Source organism: Bubalus kerabau, chromosome X (genome assembly GCF_029407905.1).
Source record: "Bubalus kerabau isolate K-KA32 ecotype Philippines breed swamp buffalo chromosome X, PCC_UOA_SB_1v2, whole genome shotgun sequence".
In the NCBI taxonomy this organism is placed as follows: domain Eukaryota; kingdom Metazoa; phylum Chordata; class Mammalia; order Artiodactyla; family Bovidae; genus Bubalus; species Bubalus kerabau.
The window spans coordinates 114,260,485-114,278,134 of NC_073647.1; positions in this window are offsets into that span (position 1 = coordinate 114,260,485).

The window sequence follows — 17,650 nt, forward strand, 5'->3', positions numbered from 1 at the left end:
TCTCCACACTGTTCTCCATAGTGGCTGTACTAGTTTGCATTCCCACCAACAGTGTAAGAGGGTTCCCTTTTCTCCACACCCTCTCCAGCATTTATTACTTGTAGACTTTTGGATCGCAGCCATTCTGACTGGTGTGAAATGGTACCTCATAGTGGTTTTGATTTGCATTTCTCTGATAATGAGTGATGTTGAGCATCTTTTCATGTGTTTGTTAGCCATCTGTATGTCTTCTTTGGAGAAATGTCTATTTAGTTCTTTGGCCCATTTTTTGATTGGGTCATTTATTTTTCTGGAGTTGAGCTGTAGGAGTTGCTTGTATATTCTCGAGATTAGTTGTTTGTCTGTTGCTTCATTTGCTATTATCTTCTCCCATTCTGAAGGCTGTCTTTTCACCTTGCTAATAGTTTCCTTTGATGTGCAGAAGCTTTTAAGGTTAATTAGGTCCCATTTGTTTATTTTTGCTTTTATTTCCAATATTCTGGGAGGTGGGTCATAGAGGATCCTGCTGTGATGTATGTCAGAGAGTGTTTTGCCTATGTTCTCCTCTAGGAGTTTTATAGTTTCTGGTCTTACGTTTAGATCTTTAATCCATTTTGAGTTTATTTTTGTGTATGGTGTTAGAAAGTGTTCTAGTTTCATTCTTTTACAAGTGGTTGACCAGAGTTCCCAGCACCACTTGTTAAAGAGATTGTCTTTAATCCATTGTATATTCTTGCCTCCTTTGTCGAAGATAAGGTGTCCATATGTGCGTGGATTTATCTCTGGGCTTTCTATTTTGTTCCATTGATCTATATTTCTGTCTTTGTGCCAGTACCATACTGTCTTGATAACTGTGGCTTTGTAGTAGAGCCTGAAGTCAGGTAGGTTGATTCCTCCAGTTCCATTCTTCTTTCTCAAGATCGCTTTGGCTATTCGAGGTTTTTTGTTTTTCCATGCAAATTGTGAAATTATTTGTTCTAGCTCTGTGAAGAATGCTGTTGGTAGCTTGATAGGGATTGCATTGAATCTATAGATTGCTTTGGGTAGTATACTCATTTTCACTACATTGATTCTTCCAATCCATGAACATGGTATATTTCTCCATCTGTTAGTGTCCTCTTTGATTTCTTTCACCAGTGTTTTATAGTTTTCTATATATAGGTCTTTAGATTCTTTAGGTAGATATATTCCTAAGTATTTTATTCTTTCCGTTGCAATGGTGAATGGAATTGTTTCCTTAATTTCTCTTTCTGTTTTCTCATTATTAGTGTATAGGAATGCAAGGGATTTCTGTGTGTTGATTTTATATCCTGCAACTTTACTATAGTCATTGATTAGTTCTAGTAATTTTCTGGTGGAGTCTTTAGGGTTTTCTATGTAGAGGATCATGTCATCTGCAAACAGTGAGAGCTTTACTTCTTCTTTTCCAATTTGGATTCCTTTTATTTCATTTTCTGTTCTGATTGCTGTGGCCAAAACTTCCAAAACTATGTTGAATAGTAATGGTGAAAGTGGGCACCCTTGTCTTGTTCCTGACTTTAGAGGAAATGCTTTCAATTTTTCACCATTGAGGATAATGTTTGCTGTGGGTTTGTCATATATAGCTTTGATTATGTTGAGGTATGTTCCTTCTATGCCTGCTTTCTGGAGAGTTTTGATCATAAATGGATGTTGAATTTTGTCAAAGGCTTTCTCTGCATCTATTGAGATAATCATATGGTTTTTATTTTTCAATTTGTTAATGTGGTGTATTACATTGATTGATTTGCGGATATTGAAGAATCCTTGCATCCCTGGGATAAAGCCCACTTGGTCATGGTGTATGATCTTTTTAATGTGTTGTTGGATTCTGATTGCTAGAATTTTGTTAAGGATTTTTGCATCTATGTTCATCAGTGGTATTGGCCTGTAGTTTTCTTTTTTTGTGGGATCTTTGTCAGGTTTTGGTATTAGGGGGATGGTGGCCTCATAGAATGAGTTTGGAAGTTTACCATCCTCTGCAATTTTCTGGAAGAGTTTGAGCAGGATAGGTGTTAGCTCTTCTCTAAATTTTTGGTAGAATTCAGCTGTGAAGCCGTCTGGACCTGGGCTTTTGTTTGCTGGAAGATTTTTTATTACAGTTTCAATTTCTGTGCTTGTGATGGGTCTGTTAAGATTTTCTATTTCTTCCTGGTCGAGTTTTGGAAAGTTGTACTTTTCTAAGAATTTGTCCATTTCTTCCACGTTGTCCATTTTATTGGCATATAATTGTTGATAGTACTCTCTTATGATCCTTTGTATTTCTGTGTTGTCTGTTGTGATCTCTCCATTTTCATTTCTAATTTTATTGATTTGATTTTTCTCCCTTTGTTTCTTGATGAGTCTGGCTAATGGTTTGTCAATTTTATTTATCCTTTCAAAGAACCAGCTTTTGGTTTTGTTGATTTTTGCTATGGTCTCTTTTGTTTCTTTTGCATTTATTTCTGCTCTAATTTTTAAGATTTCTTTCCTTCTACTAACCCTGGGGTTCTTCATTTCTTCCTTTTCTAGTTGCTTTAGGTGTAGAGTTAGGTTATTTATTTGACTTTTTTCTTGTTTCTTGAGGTGTGCCTGTATTGCTATGAACTTTCCCCTTAGGACTGCTTTTACCGTGTCCCACAAGTTTTGGGTTGTTGTGTTTTCATTTTCATTCGTTTCTATGCAAATTTTGATTTCTTTTTTGATTTCTTCTGTGATTTGTTGGTTATTCAACTTTCTGGAATTTAAAAATTTAAATTGTTTAAAAATTAAACAATTTTTAACAGTTTAAGTACTATAGTTGATTTACAATGTTGTGTTAGTTTCAAGTGTATAGCAAAGTAATTCAGTTGTACATATCTATATTCTTTTCAAAAATTTTCCCTTATAGATTATTATAAAATATTAACTATAGTTTCCTTTGCTATATAGTAGGTCTTGATTGATTATCTATTTTATATATGTTGTTGTTGTTTAGTCACTAAATCATGTCTGACTCTGCAACTTCACTGACTGCAGCTTGCCAGACTCCTCTGTCCATAGGATTTTCCAGGCAAGAATACTGGAGTGGGTTGCCATTTCCTTCTCCAAGGGATCTTCCTGACCCAGGGATTGAACCCACATCTCCTGCTTGGCAAGTGAATTCTTTGCCACTGAGCCACCTGGGAAACCCATTTTATATATAGTAGTGTGTATTTTTTGTTGCTGTTTAGTCTCTGAGTTGTACCCGACTCTTTGGGACCCCATGGACTCTAGCATGCCAGGCCCTTCTGTCCTTCACTCTCTCCCAGACTTTGCTCAAATTGATGTACATCGAGTTGGTGATGCTGTCTAACCATCCCATCCTCTGCCACCTACTTCTCCTTTTGCCTTCAACCTTTCCCAGCATCAGAGTCTTTTCCAGTGAGCCAGCTCTTTGTATCAAGTGGCCAAAAGTATTGGAGCTTCAGCTTCAGCATCAGTCCTTCCAGTGAATATTCAGGGTTGATTTCCTTTGGGATTGACTGGTTTGATCTCCTTGTAGTCCAAAGGACTCTCAGGAGTTTTCTCCAGCACCACAATTTGAAAGCATCAATTCTTTGGTGCTCAGCCTTCTTTATGGTCCAACTCTCACATCTGTACCTGGCTGCTGGAAAAACCATAGCTTTGACTATATGAACCTTTGTCAGCAAAGTGATGTCTCTGCTTTTTAATATGCTGTCTAGGTTTGTCATGGCTTTCCTTCCAAGGAGCAAGTGTGTATATGTGTTAATCCAAAATGCCTAATTTTTCAATTTTTGTCATTAGATTTTATCAGGAACATGGAAAAGGAGAAGCCCCTTACCCAAGCTACTGCTGCTGCTGCTGCTGCTGCTAACTCACTTCAGTCGTGTCCGACTCTGTGCGACCCCATAGACGGCAGCCCACCAGGCTCCCCCATCCCTGGGATTCTCCAGGAAAGAATACTGGAATGGCTTGCCATTTCCTTCTCCCCCTTTACCCAAGACTGTAGCCTCATTGTCCACAATTCTAAATTTCACAATTCTACTGATGTACTTTCATGTGATTGAGGGAAGCAAAGGATGAACTCTGGCCACATGGGGGCAGCAGACACTTGGCTTTTCTAGCTTCCTCTCCTGGAACTGTGAATATATCGATTTTCTTTGATCTAAATGCCTTTTCCAGACTGCCCAACTAAGAGAAATGACTATCCTTAAAATACTAAAAACAGAAACTTCATGTGTTAATTAGAGGTTGGGCAAGAGCTTGCTTTTTTTTTTTAATGATTTTTTTCAGAAGTCACTGAGAGCAAAGGACTGTTTTTAACTCATTGGATATCCTTAGGGCAATCATAGTACCTGGCATCTAGTGAGAATTCAATAAATGTTTGGTTTTCATTAGTGTTCTTAGAGAGTAACTGCTCCAGCTCACCAAAGCATAATCTCTAAGCTCTCAGTCCACTGCATACAGAGTTGGCTGTATCTCTTTATTTAAGGGTGTTCACACTGTCTAGCAGATCTGCATAGCTTCTACAGTTCTACTGTTGTGAATCTACACATAATTCAGTCCCAGAATTCTCAATTAACCTTATAAAAATCAGTGATTCTGGGGCAAGAATATGATGCCAGGGCAAGAACTACAGTTGGAGGACTAAGGTGGGAGGACCAAGGTTGCAATTCTGTTAGTCATCCTGCCTGTCCCCCTTCCAGCCATAAACACTAGGGCCTCCTGGATGAGCAGAGACACTTATGCCCGCCCTGCCAGCTGCCCAGCTCTTTAGCTCTTTCACTGGTTCTCTGCCATTTGTTTCACCCATTTGTTGAATGCCTACTCTTCCTTAGGTGCACCTCATATATATCTCATTGCATATTTCTCTACATTGTAGGAAAGCTGATTCACACTTACTTTTGCAAGTGCTACTCCCTCTGCATGGAATATACTTTCCTTTTTCTCAATCTAATTCCTATGTGTCTTTACCATCCAGCTAAAGGTATACCCTATTCTAGAAACCCTAGTATATATATATATATTTTTTTTTTTGGCCATGCCAATTAGCTTACTTTCCAGATGTGGAATCAAACCTGGGCCTTTAATAGCAAGAGTGTGAAGTCCTAAACTCTGGAATGCCAGGGAATTCCCAACCCTGGTACAGTTTAGATATGGCCACAATGGACTCTCATAACACTGGGTCTTAACCTGAGCACAGTGCTAGATCACAGGCTCACTCATCATCTTCTTCTCCTATGAGACCATAGACTGAGGCCAGAGTCCTGCCTCATTTGCCTTGGCTTTGCCAGAGTCTATCAGAGTTTCTGCCACCTTGGAGCTATTCCATACATGTTTGTGAAACGAGTAACTGAATCAATCCATTTATCACTGAATGAGATGTTTCCCTTCCTTTCCTTTCTCCAATTAAAATGCGTTGATATTTTAGAAAAATCTTCCTTAGGAAATTATTTTTAAAACAAGCAGTCAGCTTTTACCTCCTACACAAGGAACATCAGGAAATACCAATGAACTGTAATTTACAAGTTGGACTTGCTGAAGGACGAAGCTTGTAGTGTGAACCTCTCCACATTCTAGGTTCTGTGCAGTCCTATGGTGATGTGGGCCAAACTCCAGGCTTGAAGTCCTGGGAGATACCCCACATCAGGCTTCCAGGAGTCTCTCGGTGTTCTAAAGATGCTATTTGTCAATTCTCACAGCATCTCTAAATGATTAGCAGGAGAATTTCTTACTTTCCTTCTCTCTCTCCTCTTTCGCTTCTTACACTTGGAGAGTTACAACACAGAAAGACCTAAGCAAATTGCCTGCTACTGCTAAGTCACTTCAGTCATGTCCGACTCTGTGCAACCCCATAGACGACAGCCCACCAGGCACCCCCGTCCCTGGGATTCTCCAGGCAAGAACACCGGAGTGGGTTGCCATTTCCTTCTCCAATGCATGAAAGTGAAAAGTGAAAGTGAAGTCTCTCAGTCATGTTTGACTCTTAGCGACCCCATGGACTGCAGCCCACCAGGCCCCTCCATCCATGGGATTTTCCAGGCAAGAGTACTGGAGTGGGGTGCCATTGCCTTCTCCAAGCAAATTGCCTAGCATCACTTAAAAGAGAACAGTCAAGCCAGGACATACTCTGGTGTTCATTCCACAAAGCTGTGTTCCCTGTAACTGAACCAGGTCTGTGTTTTAATGCTTTTGTGGCATATGGGCCATAATAATCAGAGTGCCTGGCATTTCCTGGAATTTATGATCAGGTGGGGGATAGGTTGTTTTCTACTTTTGAATGAATTCTTGCATGCCTAGTTCTGGAGTCAAGAAACCTGGCATACGTTAGAATAGTTTCTGGAAAAAGTAAGGCTTTATTGTTTGCTTGTTCTGATGTTTGGACTCATATCTTCTCTTTATCTCCTCAAACCTCACCCCTACCCATGAACTGCCATCACTATTTCTTCCCTGGCATTTTAATAGTCCAAGGTCAAAATATTGCCCTCAGAATCTGTGTCATGGGGAAAGAAAAATTATTTTGTTTTTTGTCTTCTCTGTGGACAGTGCTTCAACCTACAGTTGTTGGACACTTGTGTGTAGACAAAGAACTCTCCTTCTAACTATTTTGATTTTGTGATTTCCAAAAAGCCTTGTCAAGTCAGATAGCAGTGAATATCTGTGAATTCCAAAATGGCCTGACCAGTGTGCTCTGTGTTTTGCAGTCTTCTGGAGCTTTCTTGAGGGTAAGAACAGTAGCTGGATCCCGAGGATCTATTTGGTCCCACTTGCCGAGAAAGTTGCCATTGAGTATTTGTTGTGGCCATTTAATTCTCAATAAAGGTCACCCCAGTTGCTGCTAGTGAGCTTAAGCAAATACGTGTGCTACTGATATTGATGTTTGTGTTATGTTTTTGAAGTGAATCTATGTTCCCCCTAAGCCTGACCTTCTCTTCTCCAACAAATCTGTGGTTGCAATGATGGCAGTGATTTTTTTCCCTAAGAACTTCAAATTCAGTTTCTCAGGATTGCCTTTGAAAGATTTTCCCCTGCTTTTTTGTTTCTTTCTTTCTAATATCTTCTGTGAGCAGTTCTTACCAGCTTATAAGAACTCTTGAAAATGGAATCCCTGAGTATGTCTGTGAAATGCATTCTTTTCCAAGACAAACTGTCATGGGAGCTATTTAGAGCCTATATCATTCTGTTTCAGAGCTGAATGATGCACTTTTCCAAGCATATTCTTAACTCAAAAACAAAAGCCTGCAAGTTTGCTGAATATTTCCAGACCTAGGCAGTTTGTCAGTGACCTGTATCTCTTCAGGATCTTCTGTAGCACAAACAGCCCTCCAGAAGCATCCTTGGAATTTCCAGAGTGAGTCCTCAGCATGTTGAAGCCACTGGCATGACCCTAGGTTTACTGGCATCCAGGGAAAGTCTTTTTCTCCGTGTTAAAGTTACTCCTGCGGTACACCTTGGTTAAAATATTTGGAATTCCTAAGTTAATATAATCAAGAAGAGACTTCTAGGTTTCAAAGATCCCAGTTCAAATCTAAACATCAGGAAGGCTAGGAAGTAAGTCTCCTGGGTTTGGAATGCATTACAGATGTGCAAGTCTTGGGGTATATGGGGCACACAAAGCCCACCTCTCACTGGGGGGAGACAGAGGCTAGAGGAGAAAAGAGAAACACTCCCAGGGAACTCAATTCAGACAGGTACCCAGTATCTACATTGGATCTTGTTAGTTTGATGGGACAAGAGGGTTCCCATGGCAATTTCCTGATGTTAATCTGCTGTGACGGGGAAAGTGATAGCCACATGATTCATGAATGTGTGTAACCAAACTGTCCCAGGCACAGTTTACAGGATCATATAGAAACCAGTCTCTGAGGTCAGGTTTCAGGCTGCTGCATGTGCTGTCCTCTAAGCAGATGGAAAGAGAAGCATAATAATAATACCCCCATCCATGATTCAACACTAGTTAAGAAGGAATTTGTTAGGGGTATAAGATAAAGTGTTGTTGTTTTTTTCCTTTCTTCTCCTAGGAGAAAAACAGAAAGCTCATAATTTTACTTGGATTTCATTGAAGGTAGACTGGTATTATTTAATTAATTTGAATCTTATAGGGCTTCTCAGATTCACAGCTGACTTACCTGGTTTGTAAATTGGTTATTTCAAAACTTGAGTGATGCACATTCCATAGTTCAATGTGGGAAGAATTTAGAAGGGGAAACAATGACCCATGGTGTAAGGCCATAGGCACGTCAAACTCTGAATCTGTAGTAATTAAAATAACTTCCTCTTGAATCTCAGATTACCTTGGGAAAATGTATGATTTTCTGTACCAGCATTTCAAAACATTTAAGCTTCCGTAATGCCTACTTGATTTAATTCCAAATGCATTACCTTCTACAGATAGAACATGAGAACAGGAGTTGACTTTGTAAGTAGTGTAGATCAAATGAGGCCCAGTGACTTACCCAAGCTAAGAAGTGACAAAGCCAAGACCAGAAAATCAGAATACAGGTCTTTATCTTCTGCACAAGTTTACCTTAGTTTTCATTCCCTTTGGCTGCCCAAACAGTGTTAAATTTTGAAGTGATATGTTTATTAATTGGATTCTACTTCAGAGTCATTCAGTCTTATATTTTACCTTTTTTTTTTTTACAAATAGTACAAGAAATAAATGTTGATATTACAGTTTCCACTTTGTTATTTACAGGTTACATACACAAAGCACATAGAAAATTTAAGTCACTTTAGTGTGCCTTTATAGTGTTAGGTTTAGGAATCTTAGTTTAGTAGAATAGACATGTTTATAAATGTTATTTGATTTTTTTTTTTAGTAAATCTAGTGTTATTATAAGAAAGTGTTCTTCAAGCCAGAAGTCAAAAAACTTGCTTTCCTATAACCATAGGCTTAGAATAAGCTGAAACCAGATTGAGGCAGGCTTATCAACTGAAGTTTGGGAGGCATTGCTGATCTAATTTTAACACATTTCTATTTTGACAGTTAAGTTAGTAAACTCATTACTTTAAAATGGATTCTATTAAGAATGATATATTAAACAATGAGGTTTTTTTTTTTCGCAATGAGCTTTTTATTTTTTTTATTTTTATTATTATTATTTTTTTACTTTACAATATTGGACTCTGTGGGAGAGGGAGGGGGGGATGATTTGGGAGAATGGCATTAAAACATGTATAATATCATATAAGAAATGAATCGCCAGTCCAGGTTGGATGCAGGATACAGGAAGCTTGAGGCTGGTGCACTGGGATGACCCAGAGGGATGGTATGGGGAGGGAGGTGGGAGACGGGTTCAGGATGGGGAACACGTGTACACCCATGGCAGATGCATGTTGATGTATGGCAAAACAATGAGTTTTTTTAATCCAACATAAATTTTGCCCTGTATTTTCAACTAGTCCCACAATTGGTAAGGAAAGGCCCTGGTTTATAATGAGACAGTTGCTTTTAGTCTTTTTGTTTATTTTTGGATTTTATTCAAGTAATACTATTATATTTTTGCTTGTAAAGAAATTATGGAATGCATCTTATCCTTTTTCAGAGAATGGAAGTCCTACAGATGTTCTATGACTATGTTCAAATACTAGTTCCTTTGTGAGGCATTATTGATTTCTACCCTTACATGGATACTGGAATAGATTCCTTCCTCTTCAGTATTTTCAAGGTTGTTTTATTACACATGTATTCTGGTACTTAATTTAAATTTCCTGTCTGAGTTCATTTATTTGTTGAGCCCCTACTATGTACTAGGTACTGGTTTAGGCCTGGGGATAGAACAGTGAATGAAATAGACTGAAGTGAATGAAATAGACAAAGTCTCCAATAACATGGAAATTATATTCTAGTGAATAAATGAGTAACGGTTGAGAGGAAGACAAAATAAGGTAAGAGTTAGGGAGTACTGGAAAGAGATGGGTTATGATTTTTTATTGGGTAATTGGGGAATGCTTTGGTGGGAAGGTCACATTTGGGCAAAAATCTTAAGGAAGGGAGGAAGTGAGCCATGCATATATTTTGAGTAAGAGCATTCCAATCAGAGGGAAGAAAGGCCCTAAGACAAGACTGTGTTTGGCATGTTTGAAGGACAAAGAGGACAGAAACATAGAGGGAGATAGGGGGAAAGCAGGAGAGAAAATTGGACTATGGAAAGGACTTGGCTTTCTACTCTGGTGAGATATGAAGCCACTGGAAGGTGTTGAGCTGAGCAGTGACAGGGCTGCAGTGTTGAGAATAGGCTGTTGGCAGGCAAACGGTGAAGAGGAGATGATGGTGGCTTGCCCTGGGAAGTAGTGAGAAGGGGTCATCTTCTGGATATATTTTGTGGGTAGAGCAAAGTTGCAGAATTGGTGGATTGGACATGAGGAAAGTGAAAGTCACTCAATCGTGTCTGACCCTGCAACCCCATGGACTGTAGCCCACCAGGCTCCTCTGTCCATGGAATTCTCCAGGCAAGAATACTGGAGTGGGTTGTCATTCCCTTCTCCAGGGGATCTTCCCAACTCAAGGATTGAACCCAGGTCTCCTGCACTGCAGGCAGATTCTTTACCCTCCGAGCCACCAGGGATTGGACATGGAGTATCAGAAATCAACGATGACTCCTGTATTTCTGCCTGGAACATCTGGAAATACAGAATTGTCAAATCCCAAGATGGGGGATGTGGTGCAAGGAGCAGGTGAGGGGGGCAAGATCAGGAGTTTTGTTTTGGATGTGTTAGCAATTTTTTACTTTAAAAATAATTTTAATATCATATTCCAACAGAAAAATGCTCATTTTAAACATTTTTAAATTTGAGGATAATTGCTTTACAGTTTGTATTAGTTTCTACTGTACAACAATGTGAATCAGCCATAAGTATAGATATATCCCTTCCCTCTTCAGCCTCTCTTGTACCCCTCCCCCTCATCCCACCTCTCTAGGTTATCACAGAGCACTGAGTTGAGCATGCTCATTGAATTTTCAGAAAGCGAATGCACCAGTAACCTGCAGGTGGATCAAGGAATAAAGCACTATAGTAGACACTTAAGTAGAGATTTCAAGTAGGCATTTGGATATACAAGCCTATAGTCCAGAGCAGAAATAAATTTGAGATTTATCAGCATTATAGGTAGTGGTTAAAGGCATGCAACAAGATGAAATCACCAACGAAGTAGATGTGGATAGAGAGAAGAGGTTTGAGGACTAAGCTTTGGGAACATCCAACGTTTAATGACTGAGAAGATGAAGTGTGCATGAATGGTCAGTTGTGTCCAACTCTTTGCGATCCCATGGACTGTAGCCCACCAGGCTCTGAAGAAAAGCATAATGAAAATAGATATGGGGGTTCTGATTTGGTTAGGAAAGGCGTCTCTGAGGAAGTGGTATTTTAGTCGAAGGTTGAAGGATGGAGAAGAATTATCCAAGATAAAATTTGGGGGAAGTATTAGCTTGATAGGACTGCCATAACAAATACTGTAAGCTGGGTGGCCTAAAACAACAGAATTTTATTCTCTTGCAGTTCTGGAAGTTAGAAGTCAGAAATCTAGGTGCAGCAAAGCTAGGCTCTGTCTGATGGCTCTAGGAACGAATCCTTTCTTGCCTTTTCCAGCTTCTGGTAGCCCCAGGCATTCACAGGCATGTGGCAGCATAACTCCAGTCTCTGCCCCTGTCTTCACATAGCCTTCTCTCTGTGTGTCTCTGTCTCCTCTCCTCTTGTAAGGACGTCAATCATTGGATTTAGGGCCCACCTTAAATCCAGCATAATTTTGTCTCGAGATACTTAACTGCAAAGCCTCTATTTCCAGAGAAGGTCACATTCTGAGATTCTGAGTAGCCATGAATTTGGGGGGAACACTATTAAACCTACTACAGGGGAGGACAAGAAGGAATAATATGTCTAAAGCAGTCATGTGTGGGTGTTGACTCAAACCCACTCTCAAGGGCTGATTGTTTAATTATCAGCACTTTCGTAATTTGGTTGATTTTACATTAGTGACTTAAAATTGGCCATGATGGGAGTATTTACACCATGAAAATTGTCAAATAGTACAAATCAGATTTGTTTATTTTTCTTCTGGAGAGGCAGTTATTAGCACTCACCAGTGCACTGCTGGTTTAAAGGCCTTGAATCTAAAAATAGATGTGTCTCACTAATTATTAGAGAAATGCAAATTAAAACTACAATGAGGTATCACCTCACACAGATCAGAATGGCCATCACCAGAAAGTCTGCAAATAATATACATTGGAGAGAGTGTAGAGAAAAGGGAACCCTCCTGCACTGTTGGTAGGAATGTAAATTGGTACAGCCAATCCTCAAAAAACTAACAATACAGCTACCATATGATCCAGCAATCTTGCTTCTGGGCATACATCTGGAAAAGACTAAAACTCTAATTCAAAAAAATATGTGCACCCCAGTGTTTATACCAGCACTGTTTACAATAGCCAAACCATGGAAACAAACTAAATGTCCATTGACAGATGAATGGCTAAAGAAAATACAGTACATATACAATGGAATATTACTCAATCATAAAAAGGAATGAAATAATGCCATTTGCTGCAACATAGATGGACCTAGAGATTATTATACTAAGTGAAGTAAGTCAGAGAAAGACAAATATCATATGATATCACTTATATATAGAATCTAAAAAAGGATACAAATGAACTTATTTACAAAATAAAAATAGACTCAGAGACATAGAAAACTAACTTAAGGTTACCAAAGGGGAAAGGGATTAATATACACACTGCTGCTGCAGCTGCTGCTGCTAAGTCACTTCAGTCGTGTCCAACTCTGTACAACCCCATAGACGGCAGCCCACCAGGCTCCCCCGTCCCTGGGATTCTCCAGGCAAGAACACTGGAGTGGGTTGCCATTTCCTTCTCCAATGCGTGAAAGTGAAAAGTGAAGTTGCTCAATCATCTCTGACTTTTAGCAACCTCATGGACTGCAGCCCACCAGGCTCCTCCATCCATAGGATTTTCCAGGCAAGAGTACTGGAATGCGGTGCCATTGCCTTCTCCATATACACACTACTATATATATACACACTACTATATATATATAAAATAGATAAATAAGGACCTGCTGTATAGCACAGGAAACTATATTCAATTTCTTATAATAACCTATAATGGAAAAGAATCTGAAAAAGATTCCATATATATATATGCATGTGTGCTAAGTCACTTTAGTCATGTCTGACTCTTTGCAACCCTATGGACTGTACCCCACCAGGCTCCTCTGTCCATGGGATTTTCCAGGCAAGAATAGCAGAGTGGGTTGCCATGCTCTCCTCCAGGGGATCTTCCTGACCCTGGGATCGAACCCATGTCTCCTTAGTCTCCTGCACTGGCATGTGGGTTCTTTACCACTTTGCCACTTTGCTGTATACCAGAAAGTAACATTGTAAATCAACTATACTTCAATAAAACAAGACACGTGTCTACTATGGCTGGACCATAATGAAGTATGGCTAAAGGGGGAAGTGCAGACCAAGTCATACAGGGCCTTGAAAACCACAGCAAGGATTTTGGATTTTAACCCAAGTACAACTGGGGGCTGTCTGAAAGTTTAAATCAGGGGAGTTGAGGTGTCAGATACATGTTATTTATATACCAGTCTTTCCTATCAGAGAGCAAGCTCCTTTTTTTTTTTTTTTCTAAAGAGTTCAGTCTTCTTGAGAGGGATTTCATCTTCATTGTTTTTTGTATCTCCTGCAAAAGTTTACACATAATAGACATGTTATAAATGCTGGTTGATCTAAAAGGAGTTTTATAAATACCACGTGCATGGGTGCATGCTTAGTCCCTTCAATCGTGTCCAACTGTATGTGACCCTATGGGCTGTAGCTCACCAGGCTCCTCTGTCCATGGGATTCTTCAGGCAGAATACTGGAGTTGGTTGATATTTCCTCCTCCAGGGGATCTTCCCATTTCAGGGATTGAACCCTCATCTTCCACATCTCCTGCATTGCAGGTGGATTCTTTACTCCTGAGCCTCCAGGGAAGCCCCTATAAATACCACACAGATTGGTAAAAACATTGGTTAATGAAGCCAGCAGACATGATCAAACAGAAGTATATCATGGGAGAATCATAATACAGTTGTGTCATTATTGCATGCCATCCATTTAGCAGACATGCACTTAGAACTTATTGTCTACAGGCACTGTGGGGAGATATCAATGAAGAAGATACAGTGCCATCTAAAAGTTGGCATCTTGTAGAAAACACAACAAAAGACTTTGAGAGCCCCTTGTAATAAACTGTGACAAGGTAAACATTAGAGGATCTCCTGAATTAGGAAGCCTTGAGGAAACTCCCCTAGGAAACACAATTTTTAGAGAAACTGTTACTACCTTCACTGTGCTCTGAGTTCAGTATCGTTCTCTAAAATGAGTGATAAGCAGGCTTGGAGCAATGAGGGAGCTGAAGGGCTTTGTGCTTTTGAAATGACCTTGGAGGTTTGTTATACCCACTGCTTGCCCACATTCACTATTTCTGTCACCTTTATCCTTTTGTGCTGTGGTAGGCAGAATTCTAAGATGGCTCCCCATAAGCCTTACTCTTGTATAATCTTTTGTCTTTTGAATGTGGTTGGAACCTGTGAATATGATATTACTCCTATGCTGATGTTATATAGCAAGGGTGATTGTCCTGGGTGGGCCTGACCTCATCAGGTGAGCCCTTACAAGCAAATAGTGTCTTCTGACTGGCTGCCAATGAGGAGGGCAGAGATTTGAAGCATAAGAAAGAATCAAGGCAGAAAAATAAAAATATATGATATCACTTATATGTGAAATCTAAAAAAATGATATAAATAAACTTATTTACAAAACAGAAATAGACTCACAGACATAGAAAACAAACCAGAGGAAATAATAGTGGGGTGGGGTGGATAATTAGGGGTTTAGGATTAACATATACACACTACTATTTATATATAAATAGATAAACAACAGGGACCTACGGTATAGCACATGGAATTATATTCAATATCTTGTAATAGACTATTTTGAAAAAGAATCTGAAAAAGAATATCACTTTACTGTATAACTGAAGCTAACACAATATAGTAAATTAAGTATATGTCAATTAAAAAATGATTTTAAAAAAGAGTCAAGGCAGTAAAAAGTTATGTGGATGTGTTTCTAAGAGTAGAACATGGCCCCCTGGTTGAGAACCAGCCAGGAAATGGGGACCCCAGTCCTCCAGCTTTACAAGGAACTGAATTTTGCCAACAACTAAAATGAGCTTGGAAGTAGATTTTGTCCCCGGAGCCTCCAGACAAAAGGCCAGTTAGGCCAATACCTGAATTTCAACCATGTCACACCCTAAGCGGAGAGCCAGCCACACTGTGCGTGACTTACAGAACTGCGAGATCCTTGATTTATGTTAAGTTGCTGCTTTTGTGGCAATTTCCTACTTAATGATAGAAAACTAATACAAGGACTTCCACTCTGGAGAGCTGGCTCAGGAACAGTGAGGACAAAATTTCTTTTGCTCCTTCTGCTAAGGTGAGAAAAGGAAAGCTCAGTGCTATTTTGCAGTATAGGAGCTGAGCAGAAAGAAATGTACATAAGGCTCCTAAGGGGACAGGAGTGACATTATTTTACAAGGTGTTATTATATACGATTATGACTTCACAACCGTCCTGTAAATTAAAATCACGTTTGCGGTTTTCTGTCCCAGTTCTTATGTGGTGTGCTGTTATGAATAAGGATCATGACATGCTGTGAGCCTTGTAAGCCCTGACACAAATCCTGGCCATAGAAATGGAGTCTAATGAGACACTGCATCATGTCTTTTCAGAATCCAAGTTACTTTCTTGGAATATAGTTGTTCTTTTTTTGCAGGTTAGGCAGGGGCTATGGAGAATGTAGGGCCTTGGAGAGAACTCCAGACTTCTGTTTGCTACATAGACACAGTAGCTGGCACCATAGAATCCTAGTAACAACAAGAGAATCACCAAGTTGCTAGAGGTTTCCAGTCTGTGCAGGGGGAATAGGTTGGCCCTTGCAAGAGTATATCTCAAAGGAGAATTTCTGATGCAGTGATCCATGATAGAAATTTGTTTTACTTTGTTACCTATTGATATAACTGACTTAATGAAGCATGCTCAGATGAACAATGCTGTTGAGTGATAGATGGTCCGTGGCTACACTTTGAGTTAGCTTTTTGATGTCCATTTTCTTCAGATCCTCCCTGAACACAAGTTCTGACTTGAATTTCTAGCTTCTCTCATATACTTAAGGTTTGGTCTCTATAGGAATAATCAATCTTACTTGATTCTATGTAAAATCAATGCATGTCGTGGGTATAGATGATGGAGAATGGCTTGTAGGGAATCTTTAAAGGAAACAGAAGCATCTGCCCCTTCTCCCATGCATATGTCTTTGAAAAATAATATAATGATGACATAATACCTTTCCTTTCTATAGCACTTTCAATTCAAAAGCAGCTATTATCTCTACTTCACATACAGAAACAGTGAAGATCAATAGGTTCCCATTTAGTGAAAAACAAATCTGAAGCTAGATATGTGAATGAAAAGAGAATTATCAGTGCAGAGCACTGGACAACAATGTCAAAGCTAATGATGATGTTGAAGAGGATGATTTTTGGAGAGTGTTGGAATCAGAGGGACCTTCCTGGGTGTTTAACATTGAAACTGCCTAACTCAGATAGTATTTGAATCCAGCCAAAACTGATTGGGATTTGAACCCATGGGCTGGGACTCAAACCCACTATCTTTTTTTTAATAAAAACTTTTTAATTGTCTTTTTAAGATTTTAATTAATTTATTTTTGGCTGCACTAGGTGTTTGTTGCTGTGTTCAGATTTTTCTCTAGTTGTGGCCAGTGGAGTCTCCTCTTTGTTGGGGTGCACAGGTTTCTCATTGTGGTGACTTCTCTTGTTGTGGAGCACAGGCTCTGAGGCACACAGACTTCAGTAGCTGTAGTTCGTGGGCTCTAGAGCATGGGCTCAGTAGTTGCGGTGCATGTGCTTTTTTTGCCCCATAGCATGTGGAATCTCCCCTGGACCAGGGATTGAATTTGTGTCCCCTGTATTGGCAGGCAGATTTTTAACCTCTGGACCACCAGGGAAGTCCTCAAACCCATGATTTTGTCATTAAGATTGCACATCTGGTCTTAGAACTTAATGAAGCTCAGGTTCTTTATGTCTCAGCACAGAAGGAATTCAGTGAGAGGCAAAGTGATAGGTAAGAAGTGGATTTATTTAGAGAGATACACATTCCATAGACAGATTGTGGTTTGTCTCAAAAGGCAAGAATGGCCCTTAAGCCTTCAGAATGGGAGAAAATAATAGCAAACAAAGCAACTGGAAAAGAATTAATCTCAAAAATATACAAGCAACTCCTGCAGCTCAATTCCAGAAAAATAAGCGACCCAATCAAAAAATGGGCCAAAGAACGAAACAGACATTTCTCTAAAGCAGACATAGAGATGGCTAACAAACACATGAAAAGATGCTCAACATCACTCATTATCAGAGAAATGCAAATCAAAACCACAATGAGGTACCATCTCGCTCCAGTCAGAATGGCTGCTATCAAAAAGTCTACAAACAATAAATGCTGGAGAGGGTGCAGAGAAAAAGGAACCCTCTTACACTGTTGGTGGGAATGCAAACTAGTACAGCCACTATGGAGAACAGTGTGGAGATTCCTTAAAAAA